The sequence below is a fragment of the Microtus pennsylvanicus genome, chromosome 4, assembly GCF_037038515.1.
Source record: "Microtus pennsylvanicus isolate mMicPen1 chromosome 4, mMicPen1.hap1, whole genome shotgun sequence".
Classification (NCBI taxonomy): Eukaryota; Metazoa; Chordata; class Mammalia; order Rodentia; family Cricetidae; genus Microtus; species Microtus pennsylvanicus.
The window spans coordinates 56,939,939-56,961,129 of record NC_134582.1 but is presented as its reverse complement, the minus strand read 5'-3'; positions in this window follow the sequence as shown (position 1 = coordinate 56,961,129).

Sequence of the window (21,191 nt, the reverse complement as noted above, 5' to 3'; positions counted from 1 at the left end):
GGGTTATTGGCACACTTTTCTAAACTGTTATTAAAATGTTTCTACAAAACAAAACAAAACAAAACACCACCAACATACAAGGCTTCTGGTCCCAGTAGGAGCTCAAGAAGGATTCATTCTGCAAATTCATTGCAATGGTAGTTCGTTCTTATGACAGTGTTCCTAAATGATCTACAATGGTCAGGTTGTGCACTCAGCTAAGTCCAGGGATACTAGGCAGGCCCCTCTCTGCTCAAAGCCTGGCGTTTTATGGTGCAATCCAGCTAGTCCAGCCTGTTTGACAGGTGCACCTCGTAACCACACCATGCCAGAACTACACAGCTTCCTGGGAACTGAAAAGAAAACAAAATCTCTGATCTGCTGGACCCTCACAGCTCAGGATGTACACTCGGCTCCAATGGGGGATCTCACCCCTCAAAAGAAATAAAGTAGAAGAAGGTAATCAGGCTTCAAAGTAGGAAATCTCACTTAAGATAAAGATGCCTGATCTAAATTCCCAAAGTTTTCAGCCTTGGAGATCGGTAGGCAGGACTTTGAGCCCCATCTGTGCCTTTAATAAACTCTGGGAATTTCGTGAAAGTGACTGGACTCAAAAAGCTTCATTCAAGTGCAATATAGAACAGTAAGGTCAAAATTGTTGGCTGTTTGAAGAGCTGAGGAATTACATAGAGGACTGCAGTAGACTTTCGTAAATTATATGTGTATACATACATATATGTCACATACGTTCTTTTTCACTTCATGATCCTATCCTACATCCAATTTGCCTCTTTCATTTGTTTTTGTTAAGAAAATAAATGAGGGTCAGTGTAAAGTTGCTACTGCCAAGTGTGACAACCTGAATATTGGGGACCCACAAGGTATAAGGAGAGGGCAGACTCCTGCAAGATATTTTCTGTTCTTGCCAAAAAAAAATCATTATTCTTTTAAAATTTCATGCATGTATATATCTTAGCCTTCCACTGAACCCCATTTGCCCTAACAAATCCTTTCTCCTAGGGACTTGTTTCATCTTCGTGTGTGTGTGTGTGAGAGAGAGAGAGAGAGAGACAGACAGACAGACAGACAGACAGACAGACAGACAGACAGACATCGAGTGTAGTTAGGGTTGCTCCCATGAGCATGAGCATGGGGAATTCCACTGAAAAACATGGCTCCCCTTTGCCCAGAAGTCAATAGCTACCAATAACTTTGGGTAGTTATTGTGTGTAGTAGGTGTGGCCTTGTTTGAGGAAGTATGTCATTGGGGGTGGGCTTTGAGGTTCCGAAGGCTCTTGCCATCCCCAGAATGAAGATGGACGCTAAAAAGAAAACTCACACTAGCTTAGAACTGAGTATAATAAAGGGTTATTTATTTAGGGATAGACTCACAGATCACAGTCCTCTGCACAAACAGGGAAGAGGAACCGAATCCAGCAGCTGGAAGAAAGAGAGCAGGAATGTGCTTTACATGGGCATTTATAGTATAAGAGGCCACACCCAAGTGGGCTGGTAATTAAAGGAGGTCCTACAGCACCTCCCCTTTCCTTTAAATAAGAGTTCTAAGCCTAATACAAAATTATATACAATAAGAACATATATCAAATATAGAAATTAGAATTACAACCAGCATAAACAATATCAAGCAAGAAACATATGATAAATGCTATAATAACTATCCTAAGGAGTTTAAGTCTTGTATTAGAAATAGCTTAGGTGTCGGGCGGTGGTGGTGCACACCTTTAATCCCAGCACTCGGGAGGCAGAGGCAGGTGGATCTCTGTGAGTTCGAAACCAGCATGGTCTACAAGAGCTAGTTCCAGGACAGGCTCCAAAGCCACAGAGAAACCCTGTCTCGAAAAACCAAAACAACAACAACAACAAAAAAAAAAGCTTGGGTGAGAGGAATTTAACTACGACTATCTGGTCTTCAACCCCATCAAAGACCTAAGAAGGTAAATAATATTACTTGAGTAAACAGGAAGTGCAATCAAGCAACTTCCAAAATGTGCAACAAATGCCAGAGACAACTGACTACCTGGGCAGTCACCAAAAAGTCTCATTTGCAACATTGGAACAACCAACTTTGGCTAAGGCCTAGAGTAACTGACCATTTTCAGAGACAGGAAAATTTTCAAAACTGTCTTACCCTGTCTTGGCAAGATTTGACAGTCTTTTTTCTTGTATCCTGCTTGTCCTATTCAGACATTGTGCATTTTGTCAGTGGTGGATGCCTGGGCAGTTCCTTGCCCAAAGCCCAGTTTTTCCAAGAAGAAAACAAGCTCCAAGTGAAGTGTCTTCAGTGCTCAGCCTTCTCTTGGGAATAGATTGGTGCTGCCAGGAGCAATTGTGTCCTGGCTATGGTGTCTTATGGCAGTGATAGAAAAGTAATTGACAGGGGCTGGAGAGATGGCTCAGCAGTTAAGAGCATTGCCTGCTCTTCCAAAGGTCCTGAGTTCAATTCCCAGGAACCACATGGTGGCTTACAACCATCTGTAATGAGGTCTGGTGCCCTCTTCTGGCCTGCAGGCATACACACAGAAAGAATATTGTATACATAATAAATAAATAAATAAATAAATAAATATTAAAAAGAAAAGTAACTGACAGTCTTCCTGTGGCCACCGCTGTGAGTTCATGAGCACAGCAGCCACGCCATGTCCAGATATGACATTTCAGAGCATCCTCCTCATCCTTCAACTCAACTCACCACCCTTCTTCATGACCTTCCCTGGCCCTTGCGGGGTGTGTTATAGATGTCTCACTTGGGGTTGAACACACGACACTCACTTATTCTCAGCACTTTGGCTGGCCAAGTGTGAGCCTCTACATTAGCCACCATTCATGCAAAGAGAAGAAGTTCCTCTGAGGGTCAAGCAGGACTAACCTGTGGGCATAAACATTAAGAAGCCCATTTAAGCAAAACCTTCTGCTTACAGTATCAGGTGTGAATTCCGTCCTTTGCCTCTGGCCTCAAACACGGAAAGCAGCTGGCTACCCCCATAACAGCTGTGCCACTGTTGAACTAGTGGACACATCTTGCCTGGTAATTTAACATCATAACTTGCATGGCTCACAGCTAGGGAAGACTGGTGATGGTTTTACCCCCCCAGCAGACTGGGTAGCATCTTTAGTCAATACGAAAGCTAGCCACCTGGCTCATGTTTGAATTGTATTTATTTTTCCCCTTTAAAGTCACATTTCTTCTTATGAGAAAGACTGAAATCCTGTGATACAAAGCATTCTATACAATGAAGACTTATCTTTTCCCCACGAGCTCCCAGATCATGTCTTCAGTCTCTTTCTCCTATCTATAGAGGGGATACCTTTATATTCATGTAAATATTTATGTCTACAGCAGCATTGAAATTCTTTTCACACAGCTTTTGTATAGCTATGTTAAATGAAACCAGTTATATTGCGTGTGTGAGAGGGGTCCAGGGAGTTGAACCTTGGGCCTGTGCATGCTAGGCAAGCACTCCACCACAGAGCTGGACCTTCAACCCCAAGTTAATTCTTCTTCTTTTTAGTAATTAAACTTATTTATGTTCTCTCTCTCTTTCTCTCTCTCAGGTTTTTTTGAGGCAGGGTTCTCTGTAGCTTTGGAGCCTGTCTTGGACCTCACTCTGTAGACTAGGCTGGCCTCAAACTCATAGAGATCCGCCTGTCTCTGCCATCCGAGTGCTGGGATTAAAGGTGTGCACCACCACCACCCAGGTTCATTTTTAAAAATTTTTATTCAATAATTTTAAAAGTCAATTTTCAGATTTACCTTTCATTCTCCTACACACACACACACACACACACACACACACACACACACACACACACGTCCTCGCCTGCTCCACTATTCCCTCCCAATTTCATGTGACCTTTTTTTCTTCTTCCAAAAGCCACTGAAGCCACTTAGTACCACAAGTGAGAGAGGGCAGACAACTAAGAGCCAGAGATAGTGGATGACTGAATCCAAACACTGTTTACTGATTGACAAAGCTGTTGCACACATGAGATCATAGAGGAGGCTGTTACTATATCCACAAGACCCCTACAAGATTAAGGCAGCCAGAATCCCAGTATGGGTGAGGGAAGGGGTTACAAAATCCAAATTAGTTATCACTCAAAAAAAAGGCTAATAATTGAACTATATGCATCATTTTTTAATTAGACATCTTGTAAATTTATTAAATTTAAAGTTTAATTAAAATATCTCTTCAAAATCTATACAGGGACACACTTAGATTCATGCATAAATTACTGTTATAAATAATATAATTAAATCAAAAGAGACAAATTACCCCATCATTTTGTTTTGTTTTCTGAGACAGGGTTTCACTATTTAATCCAGGCTGGCCTTAGACTCACAGACATCTGCTTGCCTCCTCCTCCTGAGTGCTGGGATTAAGATGTGAACCATCATGCCTTGGTACCACATTCTTTAAAAATTTTGTTTTGTTTTTAATTTTTGAAACAGGGTTTCTCTATGTAGCCTGGCTGTCCTGTAACTCACTCTGTAGAACAAGCTGGCCTCAAACTCAGAGGCCCGCCTGCCTTTCCTTCCTGCCCAGCCACATCCTTTTTTTAAAAAAATATTTTAAAATCATTTTGTGTATCTATGCATCTATGTGAGTTTATGTCCACCTCCTACATGCAGGGACTGTAGAGTTCAGAAAAGGGTGTTGGATGCAACAAAAATATAGCGAAAATATTAAAAACAAGACAAAAATACTTATAAATTAATTTCATAAGAACATTACCAAGATGTCAAAACCTGATAAGGAATCTTCAGAGAACTGAGGTTACAGATAGTTGTGAGCCACCATGTGGGTTCTGGGAACTAAACCTGGGTCCTCTGCGAGAGCAGTAAGTGCTCTTAACCACTAAGTCATCTCTGTAGCTCCTCATCCTCTTACTAAAAATGTTTGTGTGTGCGCATGTGTACACACTTGTGTCCGGGTGCCCACAGAGGCCAGATCCCCTGGAACTACGGTTACAGACAGTCACGAGCTCTTTGACAAAGGTAAGGGGAACTGAACTCCAGGCCTACGAGTACCACTGAGCATTGTTAACCCCAGAACCATCTCTAGCCTCTAATCCCTTCTCTTTCTCACTTCCCCTCTCTGGCTCCTTGTCTCTCTCTCTTTTTTAATAATTTATTTATTTTTATTATATGTGCAGTGATGTGTATGTCTGTGTGAAGGTGTCAGGTCCCTGAAAGTGGAGCTACAGACAGTTGTGGGCTGCCATGTGGATGCTGGGAATTGAACCCAGGTCCTCTGGAAAAGCAGCCAGTACTCTTAATTGCTGAGCCATCTCTCCAGCCCTTGTCTCTCTATGCTTATAGAAAAAAATTACAGGGATTTTTTTGCAATGAATTATTACAAATTTTAATACACATGTAGATTTGTGTAATTATCACCCGAGTTACTCTTAATGGCCCCATCACTCCCGAACACTTACACTGCCAACTCACAGCCACAAACGATTTCACACTAACTCTGGAAACCTCTGATTTGTCCTACCAATCATGCATCTAGAGTATTACGTGACTAGGAACCTGTAAAACACATCCTCCCGAGTGACATCCCCACAGGCTGTTTTATGCATCGATACTTATTTTTTCACAGAGCATTGCATTGTGCTACATGAACACAGTATGGTTTACTCGAAGCAGTTGACAGACATACAGGTTCTTTCCAGTTTATGGTGGTTATGAGCATAACAGGCTTTGTATAAATGTAAATTTTAATTACTCCAGGTAAATACACAGGAGGGGAATTGCTATGTTATCATATCAGTAACTGTTTGTTTGCTAGAATGTGCCAAATTGCTTTTCATCCCAGCTAAACCATGGGCATTCCCAGCAGCCGGCTGAAAAGTTTAGTTGATCCACACCCTTGCTAAGTCTCTAGCTAAGAAATTCCTGCTGGGACTTTGATTAAAAAGGATATGTTTATTGAGTTTTCCAGACAATGAATAACATATATTTAATTTTGCTTGAAAACATAAAATTTAGTTTTTAGTTTTCAGTATGACTGTCTTATACATATTTTGTTGGGGGTTATTCTCAGGAATGACGTTTTGGTAGGAGGTGTTGCAAGTCAAACTTTATTTTATTTTAATATATATTTATTTATTATGTATCAATGTTCTGCCTGCATGTGTGCCTATACACCAGCAGAGGGCACCAGTTCTCATTACAGATGGTTGTGAGTCACCATGTGGTTGCTGGGACTTGAACTCAGGACCTCTGGAAGAGCAGGCAATGCTCTTAACCTCTGAGCTATCACTCCAGCCCCTCAAACTTTATTTTAAATTTCAGCTTCCAACTGCCCCTTGTCAGATTGTATACATCTGATAATTTGTGTGTGTGTGTCAGCATTGTAGCCTGGGTAATAGACAGGTGTAGAATTCCTAGGAGGTTGAAAGCACTTCTGGGTGAGTCTGCGAGGGTATTTCCTGATGAATTATGGAGTGAGACTTACCATGAATGCAAGCTGTGTCATCCCCATCGGCATGACACAGCAGAAGGGGCAAACAGCTAAAGCCAGCATTCCCCTCTTTCTCTCTGATTCCCAGTCAGCCCTGAGGTGCACAGCTGCCCTCTGCCTCACTCTCCTGCTGCCAGGATGCTATCTATTTCACTGAGCAAGCAGTCACAGATGGAACGCTCTGGAAAACACCAGCCAAAGGAAGTCAAATCTTCCAAGCAAGGGTTGTTGTCCAATCAGGGGCTGGGCAAGGAGAATGAGGGAAGGGTTGATCCTATGATACCTAGCAAAAGGCCTCCCAGGGCAGGATTAGGGCATTTTTAGAAGAGGTCACTGAAAAGCCTGCACTCCACGCAGACCTAATTATTTGGAAAAGCGACGAGCCTGAGGCAGATGTGATGAAGCTCCGACCCAAGATGGATGTAGGCTAGAATCTCCCTGGTAAGTCACCACCTCGTGGTGCTACACACATTAATAGAAATGGGCCAAGCAGTGTTTATATGAATACAGTTTGTGTGTTGTTATTTTGGGGCATAAGCTAGCTCCTTCTACAATCAACCTTAGCAAGCATGTATATTACCTACAAAAGTTACTCCCACAGCAGTATTATGGCAAAACAGTCCTCTTTTATGGCCATACCTTCCTGTTTTGCCAGTCAAGGTATTAAATTAAATTCTTACTTTGAAACAGTAGCTTGTTCAGTACAGAGAAGTCAGATGGATCCTAGGTGATATTTTGGTAGGGAACCTAATGTGATCAATGTTCCTTATACTAAGCAACAGATCGATTGGTTATTTCAAAATAATGATACTTGGGCAATATTGACAGTCACTACATTTTTAAAGCTCCTCAGGTAATAGAAACAGTTCCATGTATTAGGACTGGTAATAATTGAGTAAAAATGCTGTTTCTGCAAATCCAAGATGCCATTCATCCAAAAAAATTGCCATGCTTTGTGGGTTATATTAGAGCACATTCAAATCTCCCTGGTCCATTGGCTGAAGGTAACGCTTTAGCTGATAAGCTTATTCAATTGATCACCTCATCTCAAATTGAGCTTGCTCAGTGATCACATGCTTTACATCATTAAAACAGTAAAAGTTTAAGAAAACAATTTGGATTAAGAGAAATTGCTCATCAGATTGTTAAACAATCTCATATATTCCCACAATATTTACCTGTATCTCATCTGGGAGTAAGTCCTCGAGGCCTGCTTCCTAATCATTTACAGAAAATGGATGTTACTCAGATGTGTGCATGTGACTGTCGATACATATTCAGGTTTCTTAATAACCTCAGCACAGACTGAAACAGTCACTAAACATTGAAAACTTTCTGAACCTCGATAAAAATCTCTGCCGATGCAATAATCCAAATCAGACCAAATCAAACAAATTAGAAAAAGCCCAGGTTTAATGGATACCAACGCTCCTGGATGACTTTTCAGCTCCCCAGAGAGAAGAAGGGGAAGGAAGACCAGAAAACCATGTGTTTGTTCTCTGAGGGGCAGTTTAAATACCCTGTGGGAGTGGTCTTGAGCCTCTCTGGGAAGGGGTCATGATTTGGTGTGCTTTCTTGGGGTTGGAGTCTGGACTGAGGCAACTCCCAGGGGCGGGACCTTGGGATGGAACTTTCTAGAACATTACAGACTGTTGCGGGAGGTCCTCCCACTCCTCCAGCCTATCGCCGCTGAGATACCAGCCCCTTGGGGCGTGGTCTCTCTCCCTTTAAAAAAGCGGCCACTTCCCTCTCCTCTCTCTCTTCACTTCCTGCTTCGCCGGCGACTAGACTCCTGGTCGCGTAGAGGGCTGTTGCCTGGGACAGTGATCTGTAAGTTTTTCCCCTTTAAATAAATATCACCCTATTAATCATAATCCCAACTTGGTGTGGCATTGTTTGTGACTTACGCCTTCATTTGGCACCCAACGTTTGGTTTTAGAACCTCTCCCGGCTCGCAGCCGCGAGTTCGGCTTGGCAGCCGGAAGTTCGGCTTGGCGGCCGCAAGTTCGGCTTGGCGGCCGCAAGCTCGGCTTGGCGGCCGCAAGTTCGGCTTGGCGGGAGCCCTTGCTTCCTCAGCCACTGCCTGTGCCTTGCAGCGGCGGCCTTGGCCTCCCGTGGTTTGCTCTTTTCTGAATTGTTTTTAAATCTATCTTGTAAGCACAGCTCTTAAAGTGGCGCGAACCAGAGCACGCGGTTGCTGAAAGCTGCAACCCCTCAGGGTGACTCTGTCACGTGGAGGCATAAGCAGCTTCCAGATTGCTCTTCTCTACCCCTGGATTCTGGGTTTCTGGTTCCGTCTCTGGAATTGATTTAATTACATTTACTTTGTTGAGAAACTTGCGTTTTCCAGTTTTTAACATCTACTAAGGCACTGAAACAGGACCATGTTTTCATCGCGATTCTGCAACAGCGCCACCTGCTGGACAATAGGTAATATGGCAATTTTCGTTTCTAACGCAAATTTTACTGCTTTGTTTTCACTAATACAATGGATTAGTAATTTTATATTTACTAATACAATGAATTACATCATACAAGGTTTATATGAGTATGGGAATACCTTAATTTGCTTGTTACTAGGCTTCAGTTTTCTTTTCCATATTCTATCATTAAGGAAGAATATGGCACTCCTAAGAATGATAGAATCTTTACAAACTAATAATGAACAGAAGAATATGGCACTCCTAAGAATGATAGAATCTTTACGAACTAATAATGAACAACTAATTGACAGGATTAAAATTATTGAAAATCAGAAGTTATCTGAACAAGTGGATACTATGACAGACAAAATTGATTCCATATCCAAGGGTATTAGAAAGTTACCTGAAAGGGTTCAGGCTGTTGAATTTGACCTTCAGAGTTTATCACAAAGTTTTGATAAGGTAACAGACAGAATGTACCTCCAAGATGGGAATCTACATGATATACAAGAAAAGTTTAAGGAGGACATGTTATCTTTGAAGGAAAAAATTAAAGCTTTGGAATCACAGGTGCAGAATGGGGACCAAAAAATTGATACCTCAGTGAAATCACTGGAAATATATACAGGTCAGGAGATTCAGGATTTAAGAGAGACAATGATAAAAAGATTTGAAAAGATTGGAGAAATTATTGCAGCTGGTGAACAGAGTAAGGAGGCACAAGGACAGGATACAATGCCTCCACCAGCTATTAGAACTGGCTTACCCAGGGTTCTAGCGACATACCCTATACTTGATTCTGACAAAGCGTCAACTTCTAAAGGCTCAAAGGGAGTCAGAGAAGCTAGATGGACACCAATAGCAATGAATGATCTGAAAGAAATTAAGCAAGCTGTTGTTAATTTTGGCTTGCACAATGCATATGTAAAGGAAATGATAAAGACTTGGGCTTCTAATGCTAGAGCTATCCCCCATGATTTCCATCAGTTAGTGTCTGCAGTTTTAGATAAGGGACCTTCCTTGATGTTTGGAATTTATTTCAGAGAAGAATCCAAACATATGGAACAGCAAGGAAGAGCAAAAGGTATTGAGGTTTCCCAAGATCAAATTCTTGGTGCAGGAGAATATGCTGATCCACAGGTCCAAGCTCTTTATGACGATGAAGTACTGTGTCTATGTCACCAAGCAGCTTTAAATGCTTTGAATAGGATACAAGATCCAGCAAAAAGGGTTGAATCATATACCAGAATTAGGCAGGGACAGAGAGAACCCTTTATTGACTTTTTGCAAAGATTGATTAAGGCTCTGGACATAGGGGTAACAGACCCAGAATCTAGACGAATACTTCTTGAATCTCTAGCTTTTGAGAATGCAAACATAGAATGCAAAAAGATAATTGGGCCTTTAAAGTCTAGATCAGCACCTATGGATGAATGGATTCAGCATACGATGAATGTTGAGACGTTTAGCTATAATGATGAATCTTGGGTAGGAGAAGTGATTTCCAAAGCAATGAGGAGACATCAAACTGCCAGGTGTTTTAATTGTGGTAAATTAGGACATTTACAAAGGGATTGCAGGCAAAGAATTTCTAGGAATAATATCTCTTCTGGGAATGACAAAAATAGGAGACCTCGGCCTTCAGGTATATGTAGGAGATGTGGTAAAGGCAGGCATTGGTCCAACGAATGTAGGTCAACAACAGATAGACGGGGCAATCCGATATCATCGGGAAACTCCATGGGGGGCCTCTCGCAGGCCCCCAAGCCAACAGTGGCCCAGTCATTCCCAGTCACAGTGGAGAACGTGCCTCACCAAGAAAATTAAAAGCTCCAATTTCTGCTGTAAAAAGTAATACTGGTCTAAATGATGAATTACGTGTGGAGGATGAGTCAAAAAACCCAGTAGGACAGAGTAAACGTATATTTTGGCAGACTTCTATTAATGATCAAAGACCAAAGCTAAGAGTCTGTATAAATGGCACTTTTATTGAAGGCTTATTAGACACAGGTGCGGATGTAAGTATCATTACGCCAGAATCTTGGCATCCGAATTGGCCTCTTCAAGAGGTAGATGTTCAGTTCCTAGGAATTGGAACCCTATCTCGTGTAAAACAAAGCACAAGATGGGTTGAATGCATAGGGCCCGAAGGGCAAATAGGAAGACTAAGGCCATATATAGCCAATATTGCCATAAATTTATGGGGCCGTGACCTGCTACAGCAATGGAATACCCAGATTAACATTCCTGTATTTCCAGGAATTCATAATTCGGGGAAGGATATGATGAGGTATTATGGAAAAAGGTCACCAGCCATTCAGGCTGTACAAGAACATACAGCAAATACCAAACCTTTAGAGGTACCAACAGCCCTACCTTTAAAATGGCTAACTGAGAAGCCAATATGGATCAAACAGTGGCCTCTAGCTGAAGATAAACTACAGGCATTGGAACAGCTGGTACAAGAGCAACTAGATGCTCACCATATTGAAGAATCAACCAGCCCTTGGAATTCTCCTGTGTTTGTTGTAAAAAAGAAATCTGGTAAATGGAGAATGGTGACAGATCTAAGAGCTGTCAACAAAGTAATTCAACCTATGGGCCCACTACAGTCTGGAATTCCTTTGCCTTCTCTGTTACCAAAAGGATGGCCTCTTATAGTTATTGATTTGAAAGATTGTTTTTTCACTATACCATTACAAGAAAAGGATAGAGAAAAATTTGCCTTCACAGTGCCTACTTATAATAATTCTCAGCCTAATAAGAGATATCAGTGGATTGTCCTCCCACAGGGTATGCTCAATAGTCCTACACTGTGCCAATATTTTGTAAGTAAGCCATTGGAAATAATTCGTAAACAATTCCCCAAGTCCATCATTTATCATTACATGGATGACATCTTGTTATCTGATTCAAATAAAGATACTTTAGAAAGGATGTTTGAAGAAGTAAAGAAAGTCTTGCCTAGGTGGGGATTACAAATTGCCCCTGAAAAGATTCAAAGAGGAAATTCTATTAATTACCTAGGTTACAGAATAGGGTTAGAGAAAATTAAAACGCAAAAGGCACAAATTAGGAGAGACCGCTTAAAGACTCTTAATGACTTCCAAAGATTGTTAGGAGACATTTCCAGTCTACGACCAGCTGTTGGGATAACACCTGATCTAATAGTTCATTTAAACAAAACCTTAGATGGTGATAAAGATTTGAATAGTCCAAGAGAACTGACAGCTGAAGCAGAAAAGGAACTGACAATGATTGAGGAAAAATTACAGGAGGCACATGTGGATAGGGTGAACCCAAATCTTAGCTGCATCCTAGTCATATTGCCTTCCAGAATTTCTCCTACAGGGATTCTAATGCAGAGGGAAGATATTATTTTAGAGTGGATATTTATACCTAATAAACCAAGTAAAAAATTAAAAACTTATGTGGAAAAAGTCTCTGAATTAATTATAAAAGGTAAGCTGAGACTTCGTCAACTAGCAGGTATAGACCCAGCAGAAATTATAGTGCCTTTTACTACTGATGAAATAAAAAAGTTATGGGAAGACAATGAACCGTGGCAAAGAGCTTGTGCTAATTTTTTGGGAGAAATTAATAGCAACTATCCCAAAAGTGGTAGACTTAACCTCATAAAAAGAACTTCTTGGATTCTTCCTAGAATTGTACGTGATGCTCCAATAACTGGAGCCCGTACTTTCTATACTGATGCAAATAAATCAGGGAAAGCAGGTTACAAGTCAGATGAATTGAGTAAGGTGGAACAAAGCCCTTATAATTCTGTCCAGAAGGCAGAATTATATGCCATTCTTATGGTGCTAAGGGATTTTAAAGAACCTCTTAATATAGTTACAGATTCACAATATGCAGAAAGAGTTATCTTGCATATTGAGACAGCTGAATTTATACCAGATGACACAGAGTTGACTTCATTGTTTATCCAGGTACAAGACATAATCAGGAACAGGCTTTGTCCGATGTACATAACACACATCCGGTCCCATACAGGTCTGCCTGGTCCTCTAGCCCAAGGCAATGCTGAGATTGATCAATTATTGATTGGAAGTGTGTTGCAGGCCTCAGAATTTCATAAGAAGCATCATGTCAATAGTAAAGGCCTAAAGAAAGAATTTTCCATTACTTGGCAACAAGCTAAGGACATTATAAAGAGATGTCCTACTTGTTCTTTCTATAATCAAACACCGTTGCCTGCAGGGAGTAACCCAAAGGGTACTAAGAGAAATGAAATCTGGCAGATGGATGTGTTCCACTTTATGGAATTTGGTAAATTAAAATATGTACACCACACCATAGACACGTATTCAGGTTTTCAATGGGCTACTGCCCTGAGCTCAGAAAAGGCTGATTCAGTAATCACACATTTATTGGAAGTTATGGCCATCATGGGTATACCTGCACAAATAAAGACAGATAATGGTCCAGCATATGTATCTAAGAAAATGAAATGCTTTTTTGATTATTATAATATAAAACACATTACAGGTATACCAAACAATCCTACAGGTCAGGCAGTTATAGAAAGATCAAATCGTACTATAAAGGATATGCTGAACAAACAGAAAGGGACCGAAAATACCCCCAGAAATAGATTACATAATGCTTTATTAACCTTGAATTTTCTTAACGCTAATGAGAAAGGAACGACAGCAGCAGAGAGACATTGGATAATGGAAAAGTCTGCTGAACTAAATCAACCGATTTATTTCAAAGATGTGCTGACCTCTCAATGGAAGCCAGGAGATGTGCTACGTTGGGGAAGGGGTTTTGCTCTTGTTTCCACAGGAGAAGAAAAATTGTGGATACCATCAAAATTAATAAAGTTTCGATTTGAAGAGGAGAAACCTCTTGGAAAGGAGAAATGACAACTTATCTACAATGATGATATTCATACAGATGGTAAGAAAAACATATAGAATGGGGGCAGGGTTCTGTTCTTATCTCCACAGGAAAACACTCATCTTTGAAAAATTCAAGGGACCCTGTATATTTGGATACTGACAGATGGAAAAATACCTGCCCAATAGGAAATATCAAGAAAACTGAATGGGTTGTGTAAGTAATAATAAACCATATTTCTAAATTTATAAAGCTGGTTTTGAAGTTGGACTCTGGCTCAGTCCCTCTCCAATTCCAAGCCTGTTGGTAAGAGAAAAACCCAGAGTTTCTGGAGTTTCTGTCTCATGTCAAGAGCCATGATATGGGACAGAAAGAAATATGAGTTTAGAAAACATCTTTGCTTTTCTTCATATCTATCATACTTTTCATTGAATATATCTATCATGTCTTTCATTGAATATATATATATATATGTCTATATGATTAATGCTTAAGTTTTTCATAATGAACAATGAGTTTTTCCTGAAGTGACATTTGAAGTTTCCAGGAAGAAGATGGGGCCCCATAACAACAACTCCACCTGGTTGATATGACGTCATGATACTGATAGCGCTACAACAAGACCTGCTTTGGATACCAGCTGCACAAGACAGTTCCAACTTGGTTAGCTGAAATGGTGCACATCTTATACAACATTTTGGCCAGACCTGCACAAAATACTCAGAGACTATTGGCAATTTTAAAAGACATTGATCTTGAAATTTAACCATCATTTTACTTTCACAGGATCCCCCAGAAAGAACGTCGCCCCTATGACAGCTGGAAGTAATTTTAGAGGACGACGTCCCCTCTCCCAGTAAAGTTTGCCCTTGGGTTTAGGGACATCATTTAGGGGTTGATTATAATTAGTATACGATTGAGGGTTGGGGGAGGAATTTTATAAGCTCAGGGATCATTTTGAAAAAAAAAAAAAAAGAGGGATGATGGGATAATAGATTTGTAATTGTGAGTTACTGTTGTTAGACAAATATATTGATATAGATTCTTGTATATTGATACAAAGTTAAATTGTATTGACTATTGTATGCATTCATGTTTCTACCTCTGTTTAAAACATTTTTTATGTATTGACATATATTGTATTGATATATATATATATATTGTATATATTTACCATATTGCAGTGTACATTTCTACCTCTGATTAAGATACTTATATAATGTTTGTGTATTGATATATATTTACCTACTGCAATGTATATTTGTACATTGTTTATATTTGGAGGTCATTGTCCTCATTTGTTTCACAGTCGTTTATTGTCTTAGTCTTTAAGTTAGATAGATATTGAGAATTATATAGACTAATAGTCATCTAAGTTTGTCATTTATAATTAGACTAATCAGGTTCTTTAGATATATAGAGATTATACTCAGTATAGATAATCTTCAACTTCTTCAAAGAGCTGTAGAAAATGGCCTTTAATCTAACTCAGAGTTTTGTGGTAGTGAGACACAATTGCTCCTGGCAACACCACACTATTCCCGAGAGAATGTTGAGCACCAAAGACACTCCACCTGGAGCATTTCTTTTTGGCAGAACTGGCCTTGGGGCAAAGAAATGCCCATACCTCAACCACTGACAAAGATACAGAGCGTGCATCAATGGATAAAACAGGGCTGTCTTATCCTGCCAAGACAGGGTAAGATAGTTTTGAAAGTTGCTTGCCTTTGAAAATGGTGTGTCAGTTATGTTAGGCCTTAGCCAAAGTTGGTTGCTTCAACGCTGCTAATGTGACTTTGGGTGATTGCCTAGGTAGCTAGTTGTCTCTGTGATTTGATGCATGTTTTGGAAGTTGTTTTACTGAACTTCCTAATTAACCAGGTAACATTATTTCCCTTCTCAGATCTTCGATGGGGTTGAAGACTATATAAATGTAGTTACTTTCTTTCATGACTTGGCCAAGTTATTTATTATACAAGACCTAAGCTAGTTAGAATAGGATATTTGTACTTATTGTATATAATTTCATAGTAGGTTTAGAACTCTCTTATTTAAACAGAAGGGGGAGGTGTTGCGGGAGGTCCTCCCACTCCTCCAGCCTATCGCCGCTGAGATACCAGCCCCTTGGGGCGTGGTCTCTCTCCCTTTAAAAAAGCGGCCACTTCCCTCTCCTCTCTCTCTTCACTTCCTGCTTCGCCGGCGACTAGACTCCTGGTCGCGTAGAGGGCTGTTGCCTGGGACAGTGATCTGTAAGTTTTTCCCCTTTAAATAAATATCACCCTATTAATCATAATCCCAACTTGGTGTGGCATTGTTTGTGACTTACGCCTTCAACAGACTCTTTGGGTATATGCATGCCAGTGGCTGGGGTGATGTTTCCACCCAAACAAACATGTGATAACTCATTGCTTAAAGTGTTTTTTATATATGGAAATCCCCAGAATTATAAATAGAGAAAATAGGTCCAGATACGTTAGTGAAACATTTTAAAAATTTAGTTCCCAATGAAATATTGATCATGAAATAGGCATTCCTTGGACAAGGAATTGGGGAGCATGACCATGGCTCCTTGAAAACACAACTTCAAAAGATAAAAAAATGAAGGAATTATATTCTCCGTTGCCACATAATGCCTTAAGTCATGACCTTTTTACTCTGAATTTCTTGAACGTGGATACCCATGAGCCATGGATAGATTCTGGCATGATGGCACCAGAGCAACCTTTGCTAAAGCAAAATGGAAAGACGCTTGCATTGGATTAAGGGAAGGATCCGACCCTGTTTTAATATGCGGTTGAGGGCATGTCTGTGTTTTTTTCACAGGAGGGGAATGAGGCTCAATGGATTCTGGAATGTCTGGTTTGGTGTGGAAAGGAGAAGGATGCCAGCCCTGATGACATCATACATGCTGGTGTCCCCATAAAAGAGTGGAGTGAGACTGATGAACCTGTGCTCCTGACTCTTTTATGTCATCATGCTGAAGTCTGAGAAAGGAAGATTGTGGTGATGGTTGGTGATTCCCAGCTTCAAACTTCCAGATCTTAGTGAGTTTTATTTACTTTGGAACTAGCCCAAGAATGCTGACTGAACGTTTGGCAGTTTATCCATACTATATTTTGGGGCACAGAACTCATTTTTGCAAGTACACTACTTGTCTGCTGCTGAGATGGAAAGCCTGGAAAATAGGTGCCCTAGAGACTTCCCCTCTGTGGGAAAAAGACTTGCAAAGACAGTGGAATACTATTATTCAGGCAAAGAATGAAGAGGAATGGCACAGTTTTTGCTGCTACTCAGAGACTGGGACAGTTCGAACTTATCTTTGAAAGTTAGAAGCAGCAATGCAATTGAACTATAGAAGAGGAAAAGGATTCATAGCTCACCCATCACAGAAACCTCTTTTTTTGTTGTTTCAAATAATTTAAGAGAAATGTGATTTGACAAATTGTGTGTTTATTGTTAATTTCCATACTAGAATTATGGTATTGACCTGTTAATGTTTGTACCTACTTTAGTTCACTATGAAGATGTTACCGATTAGAAAAAGGTTAGAGCTTGTCTAATGACATGATGCTAATGAGTCCTTAGATTTGATGTTTAACAAAACAAATTTGAATTTTGATTCAGTGAAAAACTGTTAAAGACATCCTGGACCAATTTTAAAAGGCCACCCCATCATGGTCATCCTTCACTCCTTTATTAGGAGATATTGTGGTCACAGGAGCATGTATATTGCAAAGCGTTATCTGCTTGCATATGATTATCTAGTTGTCTGTGAGCTCTCTGGATGGAAAGTTGGCTCAGGTACACAGAACCTAGCTGCACACTCTCCCTTAACCCTTTACTAACAGAGGCGGATAGTCAATGATGGGTAAGATCTTATTCCATCTAGGAAACCTAAGTCAGAACGTACATGATGGACTGTATTTACCGATAACAGGTAAGTCTGGAAAGTGGAAAATGGCCTAAGCCATGCACAGTCATCTGTCCTGTAGCAGAAGCACAGGCTTTATTAAATAAATTAAAAATAGAGGAATATGTGAGGGGCCACAGGAGTATGTCTATTCCACCTTGACTAAAGGTCAGAGAATTCAAGCCTACATCTGCTTCTTCATGGATATGACGGGAGATTTGACCCAGGGAGTGGCTGTCTACGGGATGGTCTAAGGTGTGGTTGCTGCATGTCCTGCCTAAACAACAGAATGCTTAACTCAGGATATAGTTGCTTGATGTTTCAGGCATTGAAACAGGTAATTGCTGTTTGTTCTTTGTGATACATTAAAGCAGTCTTTTGCCTTCTTCCCCTCCTTTTGGGTTGGGATATATAAACATGAAAAATAACATGAGCAAATTCAGTATTCACTGGATTACCCTCCTGGTTCTACTCTGTGTCTCCATTTCTTTTTCTTTAGTATCTCTGTTTCTCCTATCTAATATTTCTGATCCATCTGCCCCTACCGTGGAATGTGCAAACCCCATCAAGGCTGGACCCCAACAGATATCACCCCAATGTGGGGTCACAACAGAAGAGGAAACCATACTATTAAATTGTATCGGAGGGAGTCATTTCCTTCAGTGGTCTAGTGACTGGTAGATTATTCAGTCAACTGGACATTAACTTTGGCTTGTTCTACAGTTCCTCAGTTCCTGGGTTTTCCACAGAATCACAGGAACTAATTGCTTCAGTATTACACACACACACACACACACACACACACACACACACACACACACACACACACGTTCAGACTGGAATGGGAACTACAAAAGGGTCCTATTGTTTCCTTTGACCAAAATAGCATTCTCTGTTCTCATCTCCAGTCTCATAATAGACAAGGGACAAGCTTCTGTATCCCCAAACTCCTTGAGGGACATTTCCAGTTAGTATAAGACCCTCCCCACCTTGCACAGCTGCAGTAGGAGCAGCACAGCTGCAGTAGGAGCAGTGCAGCACAGCTGCAGTAGGAGCAGCACAGCACAGCGGCAGTAGGAGCAGCACAGCTGCAGTAGGAGCAGTGCAGCACAGCTGCAGTAGGAGCAGCACAGCTGCAGTAGGAGCAGTGCAGCACAGCTGCAGTAGGAGCAGCGCAGCACAGATGCAGTAGGAGCAGCGCAGCACAGATGCAGTAGGAGCAGCACAGCACAGCTGCAGTAGGAGCAGCGCAGCACAGATGCAGTAGGAGCAGCGCAGCACAGATGCAGTAGGAGCAGTGCAGCACAGCTGCAGTAGGAGCAGCGCAGCACAGCTGCAGTAGGAGCAGCGCAGCACAGATGCAGTAGGAGCAGCGCAGCACAGCTGCAGTAGGAGCAGCGCAGCACTGATGCAGTAGGAGCAGCACAGCTGCAGTAGGAGCAGTGCAGCACTGATGCAGTAGGAGCAGCGCAGCACAGCTGCAGTAGGAGCAGTGCAGCACTGATGCAGTAGGAGCAGCACAGCTGTAGTAGGAGCAGTGCAGCACTGATGCAGTAGGAGCAGCGCAGCACAGCTGCAGTAGGAGCAGTGCAGCACTGATGCAGTAGGAGCAGCACAGCTGCAGTAGGAGCAGCGCAGCACAGCTGCAGTAGGAGCAGCGCAGCACAGCTGCAGTAGGAGCAGTGCAGCACAGATGCAGTAGGAGCAGCGCAGCACAGCTGCAGTAGGAGCAGCGCAGCACAGCTGCAGTAGGAGCAGTGCAGCACAGATGCAGTAGGAGCAGCACAGATGCAGTAGGAGCAGCACAGCTGCAGTAGGAGCAGCACAGCACAGCTGCAGTAGGAGCAGCACAGCACAGCTGCAGTAGGAGCTGCACAGCACAGCTGTAGTAGGAGCAGCACAGCTCAGCTGCAGTGGGAGCAGCACAGCACAGCTGCAGTAGGAGCAGCACAGCTCAGCTGCAGTAGGAGCAGCACAGCTCAGCTGCAGTAGGAGCAGCACAGCTCAGCTGCAGTAGGAGCAGCACAGCTGCAGTAGGAGCAGCACAGCTCAGCTGCAGTAGGAGCAGCACAGCTCAGCTGCAGTGGGAGCAGCACAGCTCGGCTGCAGTGGGAGCAGCACAGCACAGCTGCAGTAGGAGCTGCACAGCTCAGCTGCAGTAGGAGCAGCACAGCTCGGCTGCAGTAGGAGCAGCACAGCTCGGCTGCAGTGGGAGCAGCACAGCACAGCTGCAGTAGGAGCAGCACAGCACAGCTGCAGTAGGAGCAGCACAGCTCGGCTGCAGTGGGAGCAGCACAGCACAGCTGCAGTAGGAGCTGCACAGCTCAGCTGCAGTAGGAGCAGTGCAGATGCAGTAGGAGCAGCACAGCTGCAGTAGGAGCAGCACAGCTGCAGTAGGAGCAGCACAGCTGCAGTAGGAGCAGCACAGCTGCAGTGGGAGCAGCACAGCTGCAGTAGGAGCAGCACAGCACAGCTGCAGTAGGAGCAGCACAGCACAGCTGCAGTAGGAGCAGCACAGCTCAGCTGCAGTGGGAGCAGCTCAGCTGCAGTAGGAGCAGCACAGCTCGGCTGCAGTAGGAGCAGCACAGCTCGGCTGCAGTGGGAGCAGCACAGCACAGCTGCAGTAGGAGCAGCACAGCACAGCTGCAGTAGGAGCAGCACAGCTCGGCTGCAGTGGGAGCAGCACAGCACAGCTGCAGTAGGAGCTGCACAGCTCAGCTGCAGTAGGAGCAGTGCAGATGCAGTAGGAGCAGCACAGCTGCAGTAGGAGCAGTGCAGATGCAGTAGGAGCAGCACAGCTGCAGTAGGAGCAGCACAGCTGCAGTGGGAGCAGCACAGCTGCAGTAGGAGCAGCACAGCACAGCTGCAGTAGGAGCAGCACAGCACAGCTGCAGTAGGAGCAGCACAGCTCAGCTGCAGTGGGAGCAGCACAGCTGCAGTAGGAGCAGCACAGCTCAGCTGCAGTAGGAGCAGCACAGCTCAGCTGCAGTGGGAGCAGCACAGCTGCAGTAGGAGCAGCACAGCTCAGCTGCAGTAGGAGCAGCACAGCTCAGCTGCAGTAGGAGCAGCACAGCTCAGCTGCAGTAGGAGCAGCACAGCACAGCTGCAGCAGGAGCAGCACAGCACAGCTGCAGTAGGAGCAGCACAGCTCAGCTGCAGTAGGAGCAGCACAGCTCAGCTGCAGTAGGAGCAGCACAGCTGCAGTAGGAGCAGCACAGCTGCAGTAGGAGCAGCACAGCACAGCTGCAGCAGGAGCAGCACAGCACAGCTGCAGTAGGAGCAGCACAGCTGCAGTAGGAGCAGCACAGCTCAGCTGCAGTGGGAGCAGCACAGCTGCAGTAGGAGCAGCACAGCTGCAGTAGGAGCAGCACAGCTGCAGTAGGAGCAGCACAGCTCAGCTGCAGTAGGAGCAGCACAGCTCAGCTGCAGTGGGAGCAGCACAGCTGCAGTGGGAGCAGCACAGCTGCAGTAGGAGCAGCACAGCACAGATGCAGTAGGAGCAGCACAGCTCAGCTGCAGTGGGAGCAGCAC